General features: G+C 50.5%; 1 protein-coding gene across 2 annotated transcripts in view; it reads right to left on the bottom strand.

The window, feature by feature from the left end:
- Positions 1-13,863, bottom strand: part of slc25a14 (solute carrier family 25 member 14) — a 54,591-nt gene extending 40,728 nt beyond the window's left edge. The window contains exon 1 of one of the 2 annotated variants that reach the window (XM_078412060.1): positions 13,747-13,863. The gene's annotated coding sequence lies outside the window, so the exon portion shown is untranslated. The remainder of the gene's footprint in view (positions 1-13,746) is intronic. The other variant, XM_078412059.1, reaches the window with a different exon arrangement.
- Between the last annotated feature and the right edge of the window lie 2,399 nt (positions 13,864-16,262).

Raw genomic sequence — 16,262 nt, 5'->3', positions numbered from 1 at the left:
ATTGAAGCTTTTAACGGTTTTATATAAGACGTAAAGGTGTGGTTGTCTGATGATGGTCAGCGAACTACACACTCCATTGCTGGTAGTGCCATACAACAGAGTGTGGTAAACTCAGATGACATTGGACCTGATGACAGTGTTTCAAATATCTTAAAACCTAAGCCACAAATCTAGTTCTTCATCATGTGCATCTTCAACGTTCTCTGCTCGCATGAAAGCTCAGGCGGAAAAGGCTGCTCTCATGGAACGGATGGCTGCCCTGAAAGGCAAGCATGAGCTTGAGGCATAAGAAGAACAATTGAAAAGAGAGGAAGAACAATTGATCACATTGAATGGCGGTGCTGGCTCGAAGGGCCGAATGGCCTCTTCCTGCACCTATTGTCTATTGTCTAAGTGATTGGAGCAGAATTGGGCAATTCAGTCCATCAAGTCTACTCTGCCATTCGATCATAGCTGATTTGTTTTCTCTCTGAACCCCATTTCCCTGCCTTCTCCCCATAACCCCGGACACCCGTACTAATCAAGAATATATCTATCTCTGCAGTAAAAATATCCATGGACTTGGTCTCCACAGCCTTCTGTGGCATGAATTCCACAGATTCACCACCCTGACTAAAGAAACTCCTCTTCTCCTTCATAAAGGAACGTCCTTTAATTCTGAGGCTGTGACCTCTGGTCCTAGACTCTCCCACAGCCTTTGATACGGTCCCACACGGGAGGTTGGTGAGCAAAATTAGAGCACATGGTATTGCGGGTACCCAATGACACGGATAGAGAATTGGTTGTCAGACAGGAAGCAAAGAGTAGGAATAAACGGGTCCTTTTCAGAATGGCAGGGAGTGGAGAGTGGAGTGCCGCAAGGCTCGGTGCTGGGGCCACAACTATTTACAATATATATTAATGATTTGGATGATGGAATTAGAAGTAACACTAGCAAGTTTGCAGATGACACAAATCTAGGTGGCAGTGTGAACTGCGAAGAGGATGTTGGGAGGTTGCAGGGTAACTTTGACAGGTTGAGTGAGTGGGCAGATGCATGGCAGATGCAGTATAATGTAGATAAATGTGAGGTTATCCACTTTGGCGGCAGAAATAAGGAGGCAGATTTTTATCTCAATGATGTCAGATTAGGTAAAAGGGAAGTGCAAGAGACCTTGGTGTCCTTGCACACCAGTCACTGAAAGTAAGCATGCAGGTACAGCAGGCAGTGAAGGAAGTTAATGGCATGTTGGCCTTCATAACGAGAGGATTTGAGTACAGGAGCAAATAAGTCCTTCTGCAGTTGTATAGGGCCCTGGTGAGACCACATCTGGAGTATTGTGCGCAGTTTTGGTCTCCTAATTTGAGGAAGGACATTCTTGCTATTGAGGCAGTGCAGCGTAGGTTCACGAGGTTAATCCCTGGGATGGTGGGACTGTCATTTTAGGAAAGATTGGAAAGACTGTTGTATTCACTGGAGTTTAGAAGGATGAGAGGGGATCTTATAGAGACGTATAAAATTATAAAAGGACTGGACAAGCTAGATTCAGGAAAAATGTTCCCAATGTTGGGGGAAGTCCAGAACCAGGGAACACAATCTAAGAATAAAGGGGAGGCCATTTAAAACTGAGGTGAGAAGAAACTTTTCCACTCAAAGAATTGTGAATATGTGGAATTCTCTGCCACAGAAGGCAGCGGAGTCCAATTCACAGGATGAATTTAAAAGAGTTAGATAGAGCTCTCGGGGCTAGTGGAATCAAGGGATATGGGGAGAAGGCAGGCACGGGTTACTGATTATGGATGATCAGCCATGATCACAATGAATGGCGGTGTTGGCTCGAAGGGCCAAATGGCCTCCTCCTGCACCTATTTTCTATGTTTCTTTGTTTCTAGTGGAAACATCCTCTCCACATCCACTCTATCTGGGCCTTTCACTATTCGGTATGTTTCAATGAGGCCCCCCCTTCCCCCTCATCCTTCTAAACTCCAGTGAGTAGAGGCCGTGCCGTCAAATGCTCATGTGTTAACCCTCTCATTCCTGGGATCATTCGCCTAAACCTCCTCTGGACCCTCTCCAGAGCCAGCACATCCTTCCTCAGATATGAGGCCTAAAATTGCTCACAATACTCCAAATGCAGTCTGAACAGCTTCTTATAGAGCCTCAGCATTACATTCCTGGATTTGTATTCTAGTCCTCTCAAAATAAATGCTAGTATTGCGTTTGCCTTCCAAGTCAAGTCAAGTTTATTTGTCACATACACATACACGATGTGCAGTGAAATGAAAGTGGCAATGCCTGCGGATTGTGCACAAAAAAGAATTACAGTTACATATAAATAAAGTTAATAAAGTTACTATAGTGTAGACAAAATTTACTACTGATTCAACTACACCAGCACTCCCAAGTCCCTTTAAGTTGATTAGCACAGGTGACAGAGGTTATGGGGAGAAGGCAGGTGAATGGGGTTAAGAGGGAAAGATACAGCAGCCATGATTGAATGGCGGAGTAGACTTGATGAGCCAAATGGTCTAATTCTACTCCTATCACTTATAACCTTTGCACCTCCGATTTCTGAATTATCTCCCCTTTTAGAAAATAGTTGATGCCTTTATTCCTACGACCAAAATGCATGACTCCACACTTTGCTATGCTGTATTCCATCTGCCACTTCTCTGCCCACTCCCCCAACCAGTCCTTCTGTAGAATCCCTGTTTTCTCTGCACTAACTGCCCCTCCACCTATCTTTGTATCGTCCGCAAACTTGGCCACAAAGCCTTCAATCCTCTCATCCAAATCATTAATATACAACGTGAAGAACAGCAGCCCCAGCACCAAGCCCTGCGGAACTCCACTAGTCACTGGCAGCCAACCAGAAAAAGCCCCCTTCATTGCCACTCTTTGCCTTCTGCCATCCAGCCAACTTGCTATCCATCCAACCAGTATCTGCCCTTTGATACTGTGGGCTGTCATCTTCTTTAGCAGCCTCACATGCAACACCTTATCAAAGGCTTTCTGAAAATCAAAGTAAACAGCATTCACTGACTTTCCTTAGTCTGTCCTGCCATTTACTTCCTCCAAAAATTCCAACAAATTTGTCAGGCAACATACACTTCATACACTTCACCTCCAATTTCCATCCTGCCCTTAAATATACCTGGACTATCTCTGACATCTCCCTCCCGTTTCTGGACCTCACCATCTCCATCACAGGAGAAAAACTAGTGACGGACATTTTCTACAAGCCCACCAACTCGCACAGCTATCTGGACTACACTTCTTCCCACCCGGTCCCCTGCAAAAAGTCTATCCCCTACTCCCAATTCCTCTGTCTACGCCGCATCTGCGCCCGGGATGAGGTGTTTCAGACTAGGGCTTCCGAGATGTCCTCGTTTTTCAGAAAACGGGGCTTCCCCTCCTCCATTATAGATGAGGCTCTCACTAGGGTCTCTTCTACATCCCGCAGCTCCGCTCTTGCTCCCCCTCCCCCGACTCGCAACAAGGACAGGATCCCCTTCGTTCTCACCTTCCACCCCACCAGCCAGCGGATCCAACATATCATCCACCAACATTTCCGTCACCTACAACAGGACCCCACCACTGGCCATATCTTCCCATCCCCTCCCCTCTCTGCGTTCCGCAGAGACCGTTCCCTCCGCAACTCCCTGGTCCACTCGTCCCTTCCTACCCAAACCACCCTAACCCCGGGCACTTTCCCTTGCAACCGCACGAGATGCAACACCTGTCCCTTCACCTCCCCCCTCAACTCCATCAAAGGACCCAAACAGTCTTTCCAGGTGAGACAGAGGTTCACCTGCACCTCCTCCAACCTCATCTATTGCATCCGCTGCTCTAGATGTCAACTTATTTATATCGGCGAAACCAAGCGCAGGCTCGGCGATCGCTTCGCTGAACACCTGCGCTCGGTCCGCATTAACGCAACTGATCTCCCGGTGGCCCAGCACTTTAACTCCCCCTCCCATTCCCAGTCTGACCTCTCTGTCATGGGCCTCCTCCAGTGCCATAGTGAGGCCCGCCGGAAATTGGAGGAGCAGCACCTCATATTTCGCCTGGGCAGTTTGCGGCCCGGTGGTATGAACGTCGACTTCTCCAACTTCAGATAGCTCCTCTGTCCCTCCCTTCCCCTCCTCCTTCCCAGATCTCCCTCTATCTTCCTGTCTCCACCTATATCCTTCCTTTGTCCCACCCCCGACATCAGTCTGAAGAAGGGTCTCGACCCGAAACGTCACCCATTCCTTCTCTCCCGAGATGCTGCCTGACCTGCTGAGTTACTCCAGCATTTTGTGAATAAATCAATTTGTACCAGCATCTGCAGTTATTTTCTTATAATATTGTCAGGCAACATCTCCCCTTCACAAAGCCATGGTGACGTCGGCTTATTTTATCATGAACTTCTATGTACCCCATAACTTCGCTCTTTGTAATGGACTCTTAAAAATCTTACCAACCACTGAAGTCAGGCTAACTGGCCTATAGTTTCCATTCTTCTGCTTTATTCTCTTCTTGAACAGCAGGGTAATATTGCAATTTTCCAATCATCTGGAACCACTCCCGAATCTAGATTCTTGAAATATCACTATAAATGTCTCCACAATCTCTAAAGACACATCCTTTAGGACCCTGGGGTGCAGTCTTAACCCTAATCCTAACCCTAATGTACAATACAGGTGACATCCATCTTTAGACCTTACTGTTTCTCAAGCACCTTCTCCTCAGTAATAGTCACTGCACTAACTTCCACCCCCGGATTCTCTTGAATTGTAGGCTTGTTACTGGTATTTTCTAATGATGCAAAAAAGTTATTCAATTCCCTGCCATTTCTTTGTTCCCCATTATCACTTCTTCAGCATCATTTTGCAGCGGCCCACGTCCAATATATCAAAAGAAACTCTTGCTATCCTCTTCTATAATATTGGCTGGCTTACCTTCATATTTCACCTATTTTCCCCGTCTTGCCTTTTTAGTTACTTTTTTTAAAAGCTTCCCAATTCTCTAGCTTTCCATTAATCTTTGCAATCTTATGTGCCTTCTCTTTTAGTTTTATGCTGTCTTTGACTTCCTTTGTCAGCAATGATCACCTTATTCTCCCCCTAGGATCTTTCTTCCTCTGAAATGAAAAGATCCTGCATATTCAGAATTAATGACTTAGACGAAGGGATTAAAAGTACCATTAGCAAATTTGCAGATGATACTAAGCTGGGGGGTAGTGTGAATTGTGAGGAAGATGCAATAAGGCTGCAGGGTGACTTGAACAGGTTGTGTGAGTGGGCGGATACATGGCAGATGCAGTTTAATGTAGATAAGTGTGAGGTTATTCACTTTGGAAGTAAGAATAGAAAGGCAGATTATTATCTGAATGGTGTCAAGTTAGGAGGAGGGGGAGTTCAACGAGATCTGGGTGTCCTAGTGCATCAGTCAATGAAAGAAAGCATGCAGGTACAGCAGGCAGTGAAGAAAGTCAATGGAATGTTGGCCTTCATAACAAGAGGAGTTGAGTATAGGAGCAAAGAGGTCCTTCTACAGTTGTACCGGGCCCTGGTGAGACTGCACCTGGAGTACTGTGTGCAGTTTTGGTCTCCAAATTTGAGGAAGGATATTCTTGCTATTGAGGGTGTGCAGCGTAGGTTCATTAGGTTAATTCCCGGAATGGCGGGACTGTCGTATGTTGAAAGGCTGGAGCAATTAGGCTTGTATACACTGGAATTTAGAAGGATGAGGGGGGATCTTATTGAAACACATAACATAATTAGGGGATTGGACACATTAGAGGCAGGAAACATGTTCCCAATGTTGGGGGAGTCCAGAACAAGGGGCCACTGTTTAAGAATAAGGGGTAGGCCATTTAGAACGGAGATGAGGAAGAACTTTTTCAGTCAGAGAGTGGTGAAGGTGTGGAATTCTCTGCCTCAGAAGGCAGAGGAGGCCAGTTCGTTGGATGCTTTCAAGAGAGAGCTGGATAGAGCTCTTAAGGATAGCGGAGTGAGGGGGTATGGGGAGAAGGCAGGAACGGGGTACTGATTGAGAGTGATCAGCTATGATCACATTGAATGGTGGTGCTGGCTCGAAGGGCCAAATGACCTACTTCTGCACCTATTATCTATCTATGTATCTAGTTTGGTTGTCGGGTATTTTTTGCAGCAATTTTATGTTGTTTGAAAATTATTACAGATCATAAAAATTGCCTTTTAAAATTGATCATTAATATAACTGATACCTGCTGTGCTCAATGAATGATGACATTTCATTGAGAGTTTAAAGATCTACAGTATTCAAATATAACAACACAGATCACCATCTTAAATGACTAGGCCAACGTAGCCATACATTTACCACACAAGTTACTTTAAAAAAAAAGAATCTAAATGCACTTTTAGGTCAAGTGGGTACAGATGTCACAAGGTTCTTATAGTTCACATGAGATATTATGTACTGTTTTGTTCTGTGGATGGGTACAAAAAATAATCAAAAAGAAAATTTAATTGTGAACTGACTTTATGTCTTGAATGGGATGGGAAAACTGGAAAATTAGATTATCCTCACCTGTCGTTTCCTGTACCATGCACCTAAAATTTAATAATGGCCATGTATGTTGACCAGAATTAAATGAATTGTGCCTTTCTACTGAGCCCATGGAAACTGGTTAGGAAATTTCAGATTATAAATCATAGTACTAGAAGCCCCTGATTTTAATTTGGAATTCTTTTGCAATGGGGGGGGAGGGGGGGGGGGGGGGGGGGGGGGGGGGGGGTGGCAAAACATTTTATCTTAGATCAACAAGACTTTTTCCAACCTAAGGAATAAAGTTAGAGGAATAAAATTTGAAGGGGAATCTGAGGGCAAAGTTTTTATACATAGAGAGTGGTTGATATCTAGAACTTGCTGCCTGCTAGATGAGTTGGTGGAAACAGGTACATTCGCTCCATTTAAGATATATTTAGACGGGCACATAGAGCCCTAAGAGCTCTTTCTAACTCTCTTTTGAATGCATCCAGTGAATCGGCCTCCACTGCCTTCTGAGGCAGAGAATTCCACAAATTCACAACTCTCTGGGTGAAAATGTTTTTCCTCATCTCAGTTCTAAATGGCCTACCCCTTATTCTTAAACTGTGGCCCCTGGTTCTGGACTCCCCCAACATCGGGAAGATTAGCGTGTCCAATCCTTTAATAATTTTATATGTTTCTATGAGATCCCCTCTCATCCTTCTAAATTCCAGTGTATACAAGCCCTGTCGCTCCATTCTTTCATGATATGGCAGTCCCGCCATCCCAGGAATTAATCTTGTGAACCTAAGCTGCACTCCCTCAATAGCAAGAATGTCCTTCCTCAAATTAGACCAAAACTGCACACAGTACTCCAGGTGTGGTCTCACCAAGGCCCTATACAATTGCAGAAGGACCTCTTTGCTCCTTTACTCAACTCCTCTCATTATGAACATGCCATTAGCTTTCTTCACTGTCTGCTGTACCTGAATGCTTACTGTCAATGACTGGTGTACAAGGCCATACAGGTCACGCTGTACTTCCCCTTTTCCTAACCTGACACCATTCAGAAAATTCAGATTCTGAAGAAACATAGAAACATAGAAAATAGGTGCAGGAGTAGGCCATTCGGCCCTTCGAGCCTGCACCGCCATTCAATATGATCATGGCTGATCATCCAGCTCAGTAGCCTGTACCTGCCTTCTCTCCATACCCCCTGATCCCTTTAGCAAAAAGGGCCACATCTAACTCCCTCTTAAATATAGCCAATGAACTGGCCTCAACTACCTTCTGTGGCAGAGAATTCCACAGACTCGCCACTCTCTGTGTGAAGAAATGTTTTCTCATCTCGGTCCTAAAAGACTTCCCCCTTATTCTTAAGCTGTGACCCCTGGTTCTGGACTCCCCCAACATCGGGAACAATCTTCCCGCATCTAGCCTCTCCAACCTCTTAAGAATTTTATATGTTTCTATAAGATCCCCCCTCAGTCTTCTAAATTCCAGCGAGTACAAGCCCAATCTATCCAGTCTTTCCTCATATGCAAGTCCCGCCATCCCAGGGATTAATCTGGTGAACCTTCTCTGTACTCCCTCCAAGGCAAGAACGTCTTTTCTCAGATTAGGAGACCAAAACTGCACACAATACTCCAGGTGCGGTCTCACCAAGGCCCTGTACAACTGCAGCAGAACCTCCCTGCTCCTAAACTCAAATCCTCTTGCTATGAATGCCAACATACCATTCGCTTTCTTCACTGCCTGCTGCACCTGCATGCTTGCTTTCAATGACTGGTGCACCATGACATCCAGGTCACGTTGCATCTCCCCTTCTCCCAATCGGTCACCATTCAGGTAATACTCTGCTTTCCTGTTCTTGCCGCCAAAGTGGATAACCTCACATTTATCCACATTATATTGCATCTGCCATGCATTTGCCCACTCGCCTAATCTATCCAAGTCACTCTGCAGCCTCCTAGCATCCTCCTCGCAGCTAACACTGCCACCCAGCTTTGTGTCATCCGCAAACTTAGAGATGTTGCATTCAATTCCCTCGTCCAAATCATTAATATACACTGTAAATAACTGGGGTCCCAGCACTGAGCCTTGCGGTACCCCACTAGTCACTGCCTGCCATTCCGAAAAGGACCCGTTTATTCCTACTTTTTGCTTCCTGTCCGCCAACCAATTTTCTATCCACCTCAAAACTGAACCCTCAATACCGTGTGCTTTAAGTTTGTACTCCAATCTCCTATGTGGGACCTTGTCGAAGGCCTTCTGAAAGTCCAGATATAACACATCGACTGGTTCTCCCTTATCCACTCTACTAGTTACATCCTCGAAAAATTCTATAAGATTCGTCAGACATGATTTGCCTTTGGTAAATCCATGCTGACTTTGTCCGATGATTTCACCACTTTCCAAATGTGATGCTATCACATCTTTAATAACTGACTCTAGCATTTTCCCCACTACCGATGTTAGGCTAACTGGTCTATAATTCCCCGTTTTCTCTCTCCCTCCCTTTTTAAAAAGTGGGGTTACATTAGCTACCCTCCAGTCCTCAGGAACTACTCCAGAATCTAAAGAGTTTTGAAAAATTATCACTAATGCATCCACTATTTCTGAGGCTACTTCCTTAAGCACTCTGGGATGCAGCCTATCTGGCCCTGGGGATTTATCTGCCTTTAATCTATTTAATTTACCTAACACCACTTCCCGACTAACCTGGATTTCCCTCAGTTCCTCCATCTCATTAGACCACCGGTCCCCCGCTATTTCCGGCAGACGGTTTATGTCTTCCTTAGTGAAGACAGAACCAAAGTATTTGTTCAATTGGTCTGCCATCTCCTTGTTCCCTATGATCAATTCACCTGTTTCCGACTGCAAGGGACCTACATTTGCCTTAACTAATCTTTTTCTCTTGACATATCTATAAAAGCTTTTGCAGTCTGTTTTTATGTTCCTTGCCAGTTTTCCCTCATAGTCTATTTTCCCTTTCCTAATTAAGCCCTTTGTCCTCCTCTGCTGGACTCTGAATTTCTCCCTCTGGTATGCTACTTTTTCTGGCTAATCTGTATGCTTCATCTTTTGTTTTAATACTATCCTTGATTTCCCTTGTTAGCCACGGATGCACTACCTTTCCTGGTTTGTTCTTTTGCCAAACTGGGATGAACACTTGTTGTAGTTCATCCATGCGACCTTTAAATGCCTTCCATTGCATGTCCACCGTCAACCCTTTCAGCATCAATCGCCAGTCTATCTTGGACAATTCACGCCTCATACCCTCAAAGTTACCTTTCTTTAAGTTCAGAACACTTGTTTCTGTATCGACTTTGTCACTCTCCATCCTAAGGAAGAACTCTACCATATTATGATCACTCTTGCCCAAGGGGCCTCGCACAACAAGACTGCTAACTAACCCTTCCTCATTACTCAATACCCAGTCTAGAATGGCCTGTTCTCTCGTTGGTTCCTCGACATGTTGGTTTAGAAAACCATCTCTCAAACATTCCAAGAAATCCTCTTCCTCAGCACCCCTGCCAGTTTGGTTCACCCAATCTATATGTAGATTGAAGTCACCCATTATAACTGCTGCACCTTTAGTGCATGCATTTCTAATTTCCTGCTTGATGCCATCCCCAACCTCACTACTGCTGTTAGGTGGCCTGTACACAACTCCCACTAGCGTTTTCTGCCCCTTAGTGTTTCGTAGCTCTACCCATATCGATTCCACTTCCTCCAAGCTAATGTCCTTCCTTTCCACTGCTTTAATCTCCTCTCTAACCAGTAACGCTACCCCACCTCCTTTTCCTTTCTGTCTATCCCGCCTGAATATAGAATATCCCTGGATGTTGAGCTCCCAGCCTTGGTCACCCTGGAGCCATGTCTCCGTAATCCCAACTATATCATAATCATTAACAACTATCTCCACATTTAATTCATCCACCTTATTACGTATACTCCTTGCATTGAGACACAAAGCCTTCAGGCTTGTTTTTACAACTCTCTTACCCCTTATACAATTATGTTGAAAAATTGCCCTTTTTGATTTTTGCCCTGGATTTGTCTGCCTACCACTTTTACTTTTCACCTTGCTACCTGTTGCTTCTACCCTCATTTTACACCCCTCTGTCTCTCTGCTCCTGCTCCCATCCCCCTGCCACATTAGTTTAAATCCTCCCCGACAGCACTAGCAAACACTCCCCCTAGGACATCGGTTCCATTCCAGCTCAGGTGCAGACCGTCCTGTTTGTACTGGTCCCACCTCTCCCAGAACTGGTTCCAATGTCCTAGAAATTTGAATCCCTCCCCCTTGCACCATTTTTCAAGCCACGTATTCATCTGAAATATCCTCCTATTCCTACTCTGACTAGCACGTGGCACTGGTAGTAATCCAGAGATTATTACCTTTGAGGTCCTACTTTTTAGTTTATCACCTAGTTCTCTAAATTCACCTTGTAGGACCTCATCCCGTTTTTTACCTAAATCGTTGGTGCCAACGTGCACCACGACAACTGGCTGCTCACCCTCCCCCTTCAGAATGTCCTGCAGCCGCTCAGAGATATTCCTGACCCTTGCACCAGGGAGGCAACATACCATCCTGGAGTCTCGTTTGCGGCCGCAGAAATGCCTATCTATTCCCCTTACAATTGAATCCCCTATCACTATAGCCCTTCCACTCTTTTTCCTCCCCTCTTTTGCCGCAGAGCCACCCACGGTGCCATGAACTTGGCTGCTGCTGCCTTCCCCTGATGAGCCATCTCCCCCAACAATATCCAAAATGGCATATCTGTTTAGGAGGGAGATGACCGCAGGGGACTCCTGCACTACCTGCCTACTGCTACGCTGGCTAGTGGCCGCCCGTTTCCTTTCTGTCCGCTTATCTTTTACCTGTGGTGTGGCCAACTCACTATACGTGCTATCCACGACCTTCTCAGCATCGTGGATGCTCCAGAATGAGTCCAACCGCAGCTCCAACCGTTCAATGAGGTTTGCCAGGAGCTGCAGCTGGACACACTTCCTGCACACGTAGTCATCAGGGACACCGACAATATCCCTGATCTCCCACATGTTGCAGGATGAGCACTCCACAGGGCCGATCTCATCTGACATGTCTTACCCCAAATTAAATCAAATCCCTCTTAATCCTTTAAACTGTACCTTTACTAAAAAGCACTGTACCCTTAACTCACTGAACCTTAACTTACTGAACCCTGAACTCATTGAACCCTTAACTTACTGAACCCTGAACTCACTGAACCCTTGAAGGGTCTCAATCCGAAACGTCACCCATTCCTTCTCTCCAGAGATGCTGCCTGTCCCGCTGCGTTACTCAGCATTTTGTGTCTACATTCAGATAATAATCTGCCTTCCTGTTCTTGCCACCAAAGTGGACTTCACATTTATCCACATTATACTGCATCTGTCATGCATCTGCCCACTCACCCAACCTGTCCAAGTCACCCTGCATCTTCATAGCATCCTCTTCACGGTTCCACACTGCCACCCAGCTTTGTGTCATCTGTAAATTTGCCCCTAACCCTAATGCACGTTACTTTTAATTCCTTCATCTAAATCATTCATGTATACTAGACCAAGTGGACCCGTTGGGCCCAAACCTCTCCTGCATTGTTGCAGTAACCTCCCTCCACCCTCCGTTCCCCTCCCCCCCCACTCCATCCCCCTTATCCTCCCTCCCTCCCCAGGAGATAGATTTTAACTTTAAAATGTGAATAACTTAAAAAATATAACACCGATTTCAATAAAAACTTCTTCCATTAGCACCCAAGGGACGACGGTGAGTAAGGTGGGCCCAAAATTATTGCGCTATCATGTTCCGTTTTGGCTGTAGTTCAAATGATAGTTTAATAGCTGCGGTCCCTGCACCGAGCCTTGCGGCACCACACACTAGTCACTGCACACTAGTCACTGCACACTAGTCCACTGCACACTAGTCACTGCACACTAGTCACTGCACACTAGTCACTGCACACTAGTCACTGCACACTAGTCACTAGTCCCAGCACCGAGCCTTGCGGCACTGGTCCCTGCGCACTGGTCACTGCACACTGGTCACTGCACACTGGTCACTGCACACTGGTCACTGCACACTGGTCACTGCACACTGGTCACTGCACACTGGTCACTGCACACTGGTCACTGCACACTGGTCACTGCACACTGGTCACTGCACACTGGTCACTGCACACTGGTCACTGCACACTGGTCACTGCACACTGGTCACTGCACACTGGTCACTGCTCGCCATTCTGAAAGGGACCCGTTAATCCGTACTCTGTTTCCTGTTCGCCAACCAGTTTTGTATCCGTGTCAGTACCCAACCCCAATGCCATGTGCTCTAATTGTACTCTAATTGTGCTCTAATTGTGCTCTAATTGTGCTCTAATTGTGCTCTAATTGTGGCCCACTAATCTCCTGTGTGGGAACCTTATCAGAGGCTTTCTGAAGGTCCAGGTACACACATCCACAAGCTCTCCATGTCGATTTTCCTTGTTAACGGGGCCGGGGAGGGGGGGGGGGGGTCAGTCAGTCGTGACCTTGTCCTGGGGGGCGGGGGGGGGGGGTCAGTCAGTCGTGGACCTTGTCCTGGGGGGGGGGGGGGATGTAAACGGGGGGGGGGGGATGTAACCGGGGGGGGGGGTCAGTCAGTCGTGACCTTGCCCCGGGGGGGGGGGGGGGGGGATGTAACCGGGGGGGGGGGGGGGGATGTAACCGGGGGGGGGGGAGATGTAACGGGGGGGGGGATGTAACCGGGGGGGGGGGATGTAACCGGGGGGGGGGGGGATGTAACGGGGGGGGGGGGGGGATGTAACCGGGGGGGGGGATGTAACCGGGGGGGGGGATGTAACCGGGGGGGGGGGGTCAGTCAGTCGTGACCCTTGTCCCGGGGGGGGGGGGGGATGTAACCGGGGGGGGGGGGGGATGTAACCGGGGGGGGGGGGGGAATGTAACCGGGGGGGGGGGATGTAACCGGGGGGGGGGGGGGATGTAACCGGGGGGGGGGGGGGGATGTAACCGGGGGGGGGGATGTAACCGGGGGGGGGGGGGGGATGTAACCGGGGGGGGGGGTCAGTCAGTCGTGACCCTTGTCCCGGGGGGGGGGGGGGATGTAACCGGGGGGGGGGGATGTAACCGGGGGGGGGGGGGGGATGTAACCGGGGGGGGGGGGGATGTAACCGGGGGGGGGGATGTAACCGGGGGGGGGGGGATGTAACCGGGGGGGGGTGGGGGCGGCGCGGGGGTGAAGTTACCGAACTCGGCGGTGATGGACGCCAGGCCCTCCGAACACAAAGGGCTTCCAGCTGACGGACCGCCATGTCGCGCGGTGCCGGCGGCGGGGACCGCGCACGGTGCCGGCGGCGGGGACGCGCACGGTGGCCGTCGGCGGGGACGCGCACGGTGCCGGCGGCGGGGACGCGCACGGTGCCGGCGGCGGGGACGCGCACGGTGCCGGCGGCGGGGACGCGCACGGTGCCGGCGGCGGGGACGCGCATGGCCACAGTGCCGGCGGCGGGGACGCGAACGGCACTCGGCCCCTCGTTGCCGTCCCGCCATCAGGGAAGGAAATGAGTGGATGTGGGTGTGGGGGGTTGGGTTGGGGGGGTGGTGTGTGTGGGTGTGAGTGTGGGGGGGGGTGTGAGTGGGTGTGTGGGGGGTTGTGGGTGGTGGTGTGTGTGTGGGGGGGGTGTGGGTGGGGGGGTGAGTGTGTGGGGGGTTGTGGGTGGTGTGTGTGGGGGGGGTGTGAGTGTGGGGGGGGTGTGAGTGTGGGGGGGTGTGAGTGGGGGGGGTGGGTGTTGGGGGGGGGGTGAGTGGTGGGTGTGGGGGGGTGTGAGTGTGTGGGGGGGTGTGGGTGTGGGGGTGTGAGTGTGGGTGTGTGTGGGTGTGTGTGTGGGGGGTGTGAGTGTGGGTGTGTGTGGGGGGGGGGGTGTGAGTGGGTGTGTGGGGGGTGTGAGTGTGGGTGTGTGTGTGGGGCGGGGGTGTGTGTGTGTGGGGGGTGTGAGTGTGGGTGGGTGTGTGTGTGTGAGGGGGTGTGAGTGTGGGTGTGTGTGGGTGGTGAGTGGGGCGGGGGTGTGTTTGTGTGTGGGTGTGAGTGTGGGTGTGTGTGTGTGGGGTGGGGGTGTGGGGCGGGGTGTGTGTGTGTGGGGCGGGGGTGTGTGTGGGGCGGGGGTGTGTGTGGGTGTGTGTGTGGGGCGGGGGTGCGTGTGTGTGTGTGTGTGTGGGGCGGGGTGTGTGGTGTGTGTGTGTGTGTGTGTGTGGGGCGGGGGTGTGTGGGTGGGTGTGTGTGTGTGGGGCGGGGGGGTGTGTGTGGGGCGGGGGTGGTGTGTGTGTGGAGCGGGGGTGTGTGTGGGGCGGGGGTGTGTGTGGGTGTGTGGGGCGGGGGTGGTGTGTGTGGGTGTGTGTGTGTGTGGGTGTGAGTGGGTGTTGTGTGTGTGGGGCGGGGGTGTGTGTGTGTGTGTGGGGCGGGGGTGTGTGTGTGTGTGGGGCGGAGGTGTGTGTGTGTGTGTGTGGGGCGGGGTGTGTGGGTGTGTGTGGGGCGGGGGTGTGTGGGTGTGTGTGTGTGGGTGTGAGTGTGGGTGTGTGTGTGTGTGGGGCGGGGGGGGTGTGTGTGGGGCGGGGGTGTGTGTGGGTGTGTGTGTGAGTGGGTGTGTGTGTGTGTGTGTGGGGCGGGGGTGTGTGTGTGTGGGGCGGGGGTGTGTGTGTGTGGGGCGGGGGTGTGTGTGGGTGTGTGTGTGTGTGGGTGTGTGTGTGTGTGTGGGGCGGGGGTGTGTGTGTGTGGGCGGGGTGTGGGTGTGTGTGTGGGTGGGGCAGGGGTGTGTGTGGGTGTGTGTGGGTGTGTGTGGGGCGGGGGTGTGTGTGGGGCGGGTGTGTGGGAGTGTGTGTGGGTTGTGTGTGGGTGTGTGTGTGTGAGTGTGTGTGTGTGTGTGTGGGGGGGCGGGGTGTGTGTGGGGGTGTGGGTGTGGGTGTGTGTGTGTGTGTGAGCGGGGGTGGTGTGTGGGGCGGGGGTGTGTGTGAGTGGGTGTGTGTGTGTGGGGCGGGGGTGTGTGTGTGTGGGGCGGGGGTGTGTGTGGGGCGGTGTGTGTGTGTGTGGAGCGGGGGTGTGTGTGGGGCGGGGGTGTGTGTGGGGTGTGTGTGGGGCGGGGGTGTGTGTGTGTGGGGCGGGGGTGTGTGTGTGGGTGTGTGTGTGTGTGGGTGTGTGTGTGTGTGGGGCGGGGGTGTGTGTGGGGCGGGGGTGTGTGTGGGTGTGTGTGTGTGTGTGTGGGTGTGTGTGTGTGTGGGTGGATGCTGCAGCTCGGCTTCCCCCGGCTTCTCCCGTTCCTCCGAGTGTCCCGACACCTCTCCAGTCCCTGTGCTCCTCGCTCCTCCAGGCTCGGTGCCCCTGCTCAGCGCCTCGCTTCTGCGGCTCTTCGGCCCCTCACAGCTCCTGCTGGCCCTCCAGCTGGTCGGCCTCTCCCCGGCTCCTCTTCCACCGCCTCCTCATCGAGCACGGTTCCCTGGGCCCTTCGCCCTCAGGCCCCGGGGTCCGCCGACCACCAGCGCTCGCTGCTTCTGCCCCTGCAGACCCTCAGGCCCCTCGGCTCGGGTTCTTCCCCACTGCTCCTGTCCCAGATCGCTCTGCTTCTTGGCCTTGCTCCCCTGCCTCTCTTCACAGCCGTGTTTGCCCTTCTCCCGGTTCCTCTTTCTCCGCCAGAGCCTCCACCTTCTGCCTCTTTTTTTACAGCACAAACATTGGCCTCTTGGCGGTTGTTTCAGGTAAGACTGTAGGTGT

Source organism: Rhinoraja longicauda, chromosome 15 (assembly GCF_053455715.1).
Source record: "Rhinoraja longicauda isolate Sanriku21f chromosome 15, sRhiLon1.1, whole genome shotgun sequence".
NCBI lineage: Eukaryota > Metazoa > Chordata > Chondrichthyes > Rajiformes > Arhynchobatidae > Rhinoraja > Rhinoraja longicauda.
The sequence above is the reverse complement of the archived record's forward strand: the minus strand, read 5'-3'. Positions and strand labels throughout refer to the sequence as shown.